Raw genomic sequence first — 8,803 nt, forward strand, 5'->3', positions numbered from 1 at the left:
AAATCAGCATGTTTATAATTTACCTACGGTGCGTACAAAAGGTTTGGTCAAACTCAAAACACCGAACAGATAAGCCATATATTTGTAAAAGACAAGTCACCAAGAGTCATACGTCTACTCGGTCACTTGGGGGTACCTATACCTGTACAAAGAATTTGGTAAAAATAAAACAATCACAATTGCATGGCAATTATAAACAGAGAATGAAATTCGTTAAGGATGACAAAAGCACGTAATACTGGGATTAAAAGCTGCCCGGTCATCCCGTTGTCCAAAAAATGAAAAATAATTCCAAGTTTAAAGACCTCTTGGTCGATTGTGATGTCTTAGAAAAAGCCCTGAGGCCGAATAAGATATATAAAAAAAGGAGATAAAAAGAAGTGTTTAAATAGCTGGAGTCCCAGGCTTTTGGTTCGGTTCTTCTGGGCCAACTGGAGCAGGAGGATCTGTTCTCTGAACGGGAGAAGCATCAGCAGCCTGACCGGAGGTTGAAGCAGCCGCCTCGGTTCCACCATAAGCCACTTGGGCCGCGCAGTACTCAAGGAACATGTCCTTAGCGTCGCCCAAGTAGTCGAAGTTGGCCCAGGGATTAGCCTTCCAAAAATCAAAGAAGAGCTCGAGACCGGCTGTCTCCAAGGCATTGACCTTCTCTTTCAACCTGTCAACCTCAGCTAAAAGCTCCCCGTCCTTGGTATCCTTCTCCTCCTTCATCATAAGAAGAACTGCTCGCAGAGAAGTCCTCTCATCGTGAAGACTGTTCACCTCAGCACATAAGATCTCGATGGTCTCCTCAAAACAGTCAGCAACCTCGAGATCCTTAGTCAACACGGAGATCTTCTTCTCAGCAGCAAACAGCTTCTTATTGGCCTCGCCCAACTCCAACCAAACAGCTCCGACTTTCGTCCTGGCTTCTTCAGCTTCCTTCTTTGCCAAGTCCGCCTCCGCCTTTAAGGTGTCGGACAGAGCCGTGTTTTTGGAAGCAACAGACTTATCCTGGGAGTAAGTGTAGGCCAACTTCAGACCGGCCTGCACAGAGAAAAAGCTTTAGCATATTGAGCTAAGTGTGGAAAGTTAAAGGGAAGTATCAAAAAAGACTTACCCTGGTGAACTCCTTCAAGACTCCGCCCACCAGCACATCCAAAGACGAGTCATTGTCAGCACTAGCCAGTTGCTCACTGACCTCAAGAACCAGCCGGTTCATGTAATGGGCTAGCATCTCCTTGCCCTTTTTGGCCTCTTGAAGCACTCCCAAAGGTGGAGTTGGTGCCTGCATCCGTTCAGGATCACTCCTGACCAGTTCAGACCCAGCTGCTGGCGGTCCAGACTCCTTGGACTTGGCAGTTTTGGGGGTAGAGGGGTTTGCAGCAGTTAGCTCCTCAGAAAGATCAATAACCTCTCTGGAAGGTCTCTTTTCCTTTGAAGAGGACCCCTCACAACCCTTAGACTTCTTGGCTGGAGGAGAGGCGCTAGAGCTCCCGCCCATTCTCTTCCTCAGAGCGTCGATCATCTACCGTGACATGTCTGCACAGAACAAAAACAGTATGGTTAGAAGACAACCATCAGAAACACAAGGCATGAAAATCAAGAAGCTCAAGAATAGAATAAAGTAAAATGCAATGTGACCGCCCGCATAAGACTCAGAAGTCCATCATCACCTGACATTGATCTTATGTCAAACATGACGGCTTTCCCTTTTCTAAACACAAGAGGAGATGGCTGAGCAGGTTAAATGGGCTCCCTTATGCGAATGCATGTGCAACGGGCCTGGGCGAGGCTGGGAGTTTCTTCTTCCTCTTCAGTGGAGTCACCTGCTCTTCTTCAGCTTCATCCTCAGGATTCAAAAGCTCCTGAGCATATTGTTTGGCCCTGGCACCTCCTTTCAACTTAGCTTCAAGCTTCAGTTGAATCAACTCATTATCCTCATGAGCTCATTTAGTCTGGCCAGTACCAGATTTCCTCTTCTTCCGCATTACGGACTTAGGAATAAAATCCTTAGGATAAAGCCCGTACCTCACAAGATTATCATCGGAGGTCAACTGGATAATATTTCAGTCTTCCTTGGCAACAGACCAAGTTTTTGAGCTCAATCCCTAAGAGAAAGAGTGAAGGGAGGACAGTGATATGTCACAATCTGCTAAAATCGAGTCCGGGTAATACTCGCATCTTTCACCATGAAGTACTTATGAGCAAAACGCCCTATTTTGCTGATGGCCTTGTCATTCATGTTAGTCAACCACTTGAAGCCTGACAGAGAGAAATAGAAGTACCCCGACCTACCTTGTTTGCAGGTGGACTTCAACTCAAAGAACCAGGCAACCTCGTGAGGAGAAGGGGTACCCCATCCTTGGGAAGCGTAGAGGACAAAGAGGGCAGACAAATACTTAATGCCCTTAGGAGTGAACTGGGTCAGGCAGAGACCGAAGAAGTCAGCCACATCCTTAAAGTACTTCTGCAAGGGCATCGACGCTCCTTGCTGACCATGGGCCTCCGACCAGACGCACATCCCCTTGTCAGGGTTTGTGGCACGATTATTGTGGGTGGGAATGTAGCAGTCCAGTTCGCCCAGGTATCCGCCCTGGTCAATAGTTCGAAGGCGCGCCTCTGTAATCTTGGACAGAGGACTTACCCATCTTGCGCCAAGGGCCCCTACCTTTTATGAGGAACCGCTGCAGCAAGCTCCTCACTAACGTAGTCCACACCCTCGACCAGGACGTCTCCGTCAGCATCGACTAGCTCCCCAGCCTCATTGTACCCCTCGTAGTTTGGGGGTTCAACCTCTTCCTCTCCCTCCGCCTCGGAGGGACTGCCGGGATGCACATCGTCCAGCTCCTCGACCTCCTAGACTTCAGCATCCCCCTCACGATCCTCCTCCATTGGGACGGCCAAATCCTGTTCGGCACTGGGCAGAGTGGCAAGCCGAGCCACTTGAGGATCAGTAGCATTAGCCGGACGCGTGGTTTTCTTTGTACGAGCCATCATCCTATGGCTGGGTACAAGGTCAGAAGAATGTCCTCCACTAGAAGAAGGAGGACTAGAATGAAGACGAGGGTGATCCTCGTGCAGAAGTTGAAGCAAATCCTGGTTGATCCGATGTCCGAGTTCCCAAGACTCACCTGAGTTCATCTACAAAAGACAACACACGAGATGAGTGTTGGTCGGAATATCGAACGATAAAATATGTCGACCAGGAGTACTCAACAGATTAAAGAACAACTATGTTTAAAGAAAAGTTAGAACTCAAGAAGTCAAAAAATTTTCTTGAGTCAGGGCAAAAAAGTTCATGAAGTTTAGAATAAGCAAGATGAAAGACGGATGCAATGCAGTTCAGAAACAAGTTTTATGGCTGTAAATCCACATGAAGACATGATAAAGAAGGATTGCAGAAGTTTCTAGCCCTAGGGTTTCCTAAGCATTTTTCTACAGCACAATGAAAGTTGCATTCGAAATGTAAACATGCAAACATAAGCATAAAGGAAATCAGAAACTTACTCAAGATTCGAGTGTTTGGGTTCGAGCAACGTCTATCCAACCAGGAGTTATATGAAGGCACTTCGGCGACTTTGAAGCCAGAAAATTTTCCTTTTCGCTCTGAAGCTTACTTAGCAAAGAAGGGTGATGAAATGAGTTTACGTGCTAATGATGTGGGTATTTATAGGCAAGTCACGAAAAGAGGTAACTGTCTCAAAGAAACCTCAGACGCCTCAGCTTCTCGCCTTAAAAATGAATATGCGAAATCAAAAGTAATCGAGTGCAACCGTCAGCCATGGAGAGAGAAAATCAAATTTCGAAATATTAATTGTCAGAGAATTTATTAGCCAAAAACTAAAGGGACGCCCAGTTAGCTTCACATCGAGTCTCGAACGGTCACGGTTGACACGTGTCCCCATCCAAAGGCAGAACCAGCTCGGATGAAGTCTACACGCAACCTCAGAGGTCCTGTACAGACTTGGGGGAAAAATGTTATCCCAAATTTTGCACTCTGACGTGACATCACAAGAATGGAGACACCTGGAGTCCACTTGGAACATCTGCTTGGGAAGATAGGCCGAGCAGGATGCCTCGCTGGCATGTCCAGAGTAAGATATTCAACGATCCGTGCAGAGCAATCAACACTAGTGAATTTAGCTTTCGCATCATGAGTCATCAGCTCAATCCTTATAACTCAGGGATCAATTTACGTGGAGATGACATAAACACGATCCCACTATCAGTGTATTCAGCCTCAATCCCGCGATCCTTGCATTCAACATTGATCCCACAATCTTTCTGTTCATACGCATTGTAACGAGAGGGGAAACGCTTCCTCCTCAAGTTTCCCAGTCCTATAAATAGTGATGCATATTCACTGGGCAAAGGGTCGGTCTAAAAAGCAGCTAAGCTAAGACTATATTATTATCTAAGAATTATATATTCAGAGATACTATTGTAAGAGCTATAAGAAAAGGAATCTTCTTCCTTGATCTTAAGTCAATACAAATAACGAGGATTAGGCTATTACCGAACTGCTCGGGCCTGAACCTCTATAAAATTCCTTTGTCTTATTATTGCTTTATCATATATCTGTTACTACATATCGTTTATCGCTTATAAAATAGACTCATTGTCGTTGGCTAAAAGCAAAGTCAACACCTTTGTTGTCGCTCCCTTTCCCTAGTTTTGTCCATAGTTGTTTTACTCAACCTCCAACTTTTTTCCCTCGCTAACTATTTTTGTTATATCGCTCTGTTTTCTTCTCTTGCAAGTATTTTTCTATGTTGGTTTTTTAGGATCAACACTACATTCTTCTTCCATGGATTGTTGTTAAGGATCAACACTAGAGCGTCCTGGCATATATGGACCATCATCACTGTAAAGACCGCTTAATTTAATTTGAAAATTAGTAGTTAATCACGTTTAATTATGAAAATTATTTATAGCTAATTAAATAATTATTATACTGTTATTATTGAATTCAGAGATGCATTTCTATGTCATTCAGTAGTTTTCATATTTTGCATTTCCGGTGCCCGGTAACATGGAACTCGGTGTTTGGCTCAGTAAAATCACAACTTAGTATGTTAGTAGTTTGGGACGGTTTATTAGACATTGGGAATGTCGGGAATGGCCGGGAATTTAGAATTTCCCAAAAATACCCCTTTAGTGTTATTTATGTGATTTTAGTTTGGAGGGGCAAAATGGTCTTTTTTGCCCCATTATTATTATGTCTTTTAGTGATTTTAATAATTGAAAAATATATGTGTAATTGGTTATTATTTGGCTGAAAGTAAATGTGTTAAGTGCCTTTAAATTCCATTTTATTCATATTTTCAACACTTAGAAAAAATAGAAAAAATTTCAAAAGCTCTCTCTCTCTTTTCCTCTCTCTCTTTTTCGGCCACTTGAAGCAGCAAGAAAAGTGGAGTTTTCTCTTCATTTTCAAGTGATTTTCAGCAAGTTAAAGTGATTCTAGTAGAGGTATTTCTTTGTCTAGTTTTCTTACTTTGTTTTCTTGAAATTTTCATTAAAAAGATGAGTAATGCATGATGATTTTGATGATGTTGCTGCTGTTAATTGTTGTTGTTGTTTCCATGATTAAAATGTTGATTTAAGTAGGTTTAATTAGGTTGAATTGCATGCTAGTTATTCTTGCTCTAGTTGGATAGATTTCTTGTTAAAAAGTTTGGTTTTCAAAGAGAAATTGTGTGAATTTGTGGCTGTAGTGTTTGCATGAATTAGGGTTAGTTTTCTACAGTGTTATTATGCTTGAATATGAGTTTGAATCATGATTTGGATGCATGTTAGTTGTTTTTAACCAAGTTTGAGTTTAGAACTCAAAGCTTGGGCTTTAATGGTGATTTTCGTTTCTGTACTTTCTGGGTGGATTTGATGCTTTAGAAATGTTCTAGGGGAGGTATAGAACAGGTCTGGAGGTTTTGGTATGGTTTGGAGTTGATTTGAGCAAAGTGTGAAATTTTGAAAATCTGCCTGCGAGGAACCGGAATTCCGGTTGTGCATCCGGAATTCCGGATGGGGTTCTGAAATTTCCCAGAACCGGAATTCCGGTTGGGCAACCGGTCTACCGGTTGGGGAAAATTCAGGAACCCTAGTTTTCCTCGATTTTATGTTTTTGGGGGTATTGCCATGCTTTTTATCGATAGGGAAACTTTTAGTTCCTAGTTTAAGTCCCCGGGAAGTGATTTAGCGTATCACTTATAGTGTTGTGATTTTTATGGTTTAAGAGCCTGTAATCCGCCGCGCAAATAGTTCCAGTCAGTTTGACCGGCACACCTGAATTCGGAATCCAGGTAAGATTAGTATAGCAGTATGCATATGTAGATTACATGTTTAGCGTGCATGTAGGAAGCCTGTTAGATTACATTAGTTATGTATGTTGGCTTCGAACCATCCAACTGTGTCACGTCGGTACAGGTTGGAGTATGACCAGCAGCCGGAGTATGACCGGTTCGACCGATCAGGCTGACACTTAGGTTGGTGGTTCCGTACTATTTGACGTATCACGTCGGTACAGGCTGGAGTATGACCAGCAGCCGGAGTATGACCGGTTTGATCGATCAGGCTGATACTGTAACACGTCGGTACAGGGTGGAGTATGACCAGCAACCAGAGTATGACCGCTTCGACCGATCAGGCTGTTACTTGTCAATAGTACTGTCCCTATGAACGTTCAAAACTCAGTATCGTGATGGACACGGCAGTTAGGGGACTCAGTATCGTGTTGGACACGGCAGTTAGGGTTATGATCAGGGGTATGGTCGTCTGATCATGACCGGGATTTATGTATGAGTATTATTATGCTTTTCTTACTGAGTCTGTCGACTCACAGTGCTATGTTTATGTGTAGGTAAAGGCAAGGCTAGAGCTGATGGACCGTGAACGAGCCTATGAAGATTGTACATGTCAGGGCGGTTAGGCCTGTAGTGTACGATCCTCGGGACAGCAAGGCTATTTTTGTAACTAGTCGCTAGGCGACAATTATTTTGTATGAACAGTAAACTTTTGTAAATGATTTTGTAATCAGGATCCCGAGTCTTTTGTATAAATATTTTACAAGTTTAATTAAAAAGCAAAAATTTTAATTAATCACATTTTCCATAAACCTCGTTGATTAATCACGTAATACGCCTATGTTAGTTAGGGTGTTACAATTTGGTATCAGAGCCGCCAGGTTGTCTTCCGAAGATCGTCACGACATGTACAATCATCATCAGCAGTTAGCTCGTTCCACGGTTCAGTAAGCCTTTATTGCTTTGGTAGTTTATTTATTTATTTTATGAATAAGAGAAGCCTGATAGGAAGCATGTTAGTAGCCTGATAGTAGAATAGGCGCATGTTTCGTTTTTAATTTCCAAATTAAGCGGCATTAGTAAGCTCTCCTTGAGTACGACCTGATATGCCAACTCTTGGTTTTGCAGGCGGTTCTAACTAGATGGACGCCAGGCGGACTACCAGGAGCCGGGGCAATTCAGTGGGGTTGAATCAAGGACAGGGAGCTTAGTTTCCCCCGCCAGCTAGGGCCCGAGGTAGAGGTCCTTGGGGCAGGGCTCGTGGTCGAGGTGATGAGAACCCGCCACAGCCGCCTGTGCTCCCCAGCCGATCAGGGAGCCCAGAATTGGGAGATTAGGTTTGCGGAAATGCAAGCCAGAATAGAAGAGCAAGACCTCGAGATTCAGAGGTTGAGACAGCAGGGTGCTCCTTCAGTTCCTGTGCCTGTAGTTCCAGTGTCACCTGCCCCTGCTGCTCAGGCCGAATTAGTTATGGCGGCCAACAGATTGGAACCTTTGTTGAACGGTTCCGGAAGCAAGAACCTCCGGTTTTCTTGGGAGGTCTAGACGTGATGAAGGCCAAGCAGTGGCTGACGGTGATCACCAAAATCCTGAACTTCATGGGTGTCACCGGTAATGATAGAGTGGTGTGTGCCACTTTCCAGTTCCAGGAGGACGCTCTGGTCTGGTGGGACATGGTGTCTCATATTCATGACATCACCACCATGACCTGGGAAAGGTTTCAGGAACTCTTCAACGCCAAATACTATAATGAGGCAGTCAGAAGCGCCAAGACGAAAGAGTTCGCTCACCTGACCCAGCGTGAGAATATGAGCGTGACCGAGTATACTACTCAGTTCGACCGGTTGGCGACGTTAGCCTCGAGAATTGTGCCAACCGACTTCAGCAAGAAAGAGAAGTACCTGGACGGGTTAAATGCGAAGATTAAACATGATTTGATGATCACCACTGACGATAAGACCACCTATGCTGAGATGGTGGAGAAGGCACTGTGAGCTGACGGCGCAGTTGGGTGTATGTCGGAGTCAGCTAGTACTCCAGCGAGTGGCGGGGCTCCTACCCCTCCTGCATCAGGCTTTAGCAGGGGGAGTAGTGGTTCGGCCATGGATTAGAGGAAGAGAGCATCCACTGCATCCGGTGGCTCGAGTCAGAACAAGAGGTTCCGGGGGAACCTGAATAGAGGTAGTCGTTCCAGTGGTACTGAGACCCGATTCTCCTATCCCGAGTGCCCTAGTTGCAAAAGGCACCGTCGGGGTGAGTGCAAAGGTCAGGGATGCTTTCACTGTGGCATGCCCGGACACTTCAAGAGGGACTGTCCCCAGCTCCGCTCAGAGGCACCGAGAGCTCCGGCGATACCCACTCCAGCCAGGGTGTTCGCCATCACTCAGGCTGAGGCAGATTCCAGCCCATCTGTTGTAACAGGTCAGCTTTCTGTTAATAAGTCGCTTTACTCAGTGCTGTTTGATTCGGGGGCTACACATTGTTATGTGGCAGCCAGAGTCTTTAGTAAATTGGATAGA

The sequence above is a fragment of the Cannabis sativa genome, chromosome 2, assembly GCF_029168945.1.
Source record: "Cannabis sativa cultivar Pink pepper isolate KNU-18-1 chromosome 2, ASM2916894v1, whole genome shotgun sequence".
NCBI classification, from domain to species: Eukaryota; Viridiplantae; Streptophyta; class Magnoliopsida; order Rosales; family Cannabaceae; genus Cannabis; species Cannabis sativa.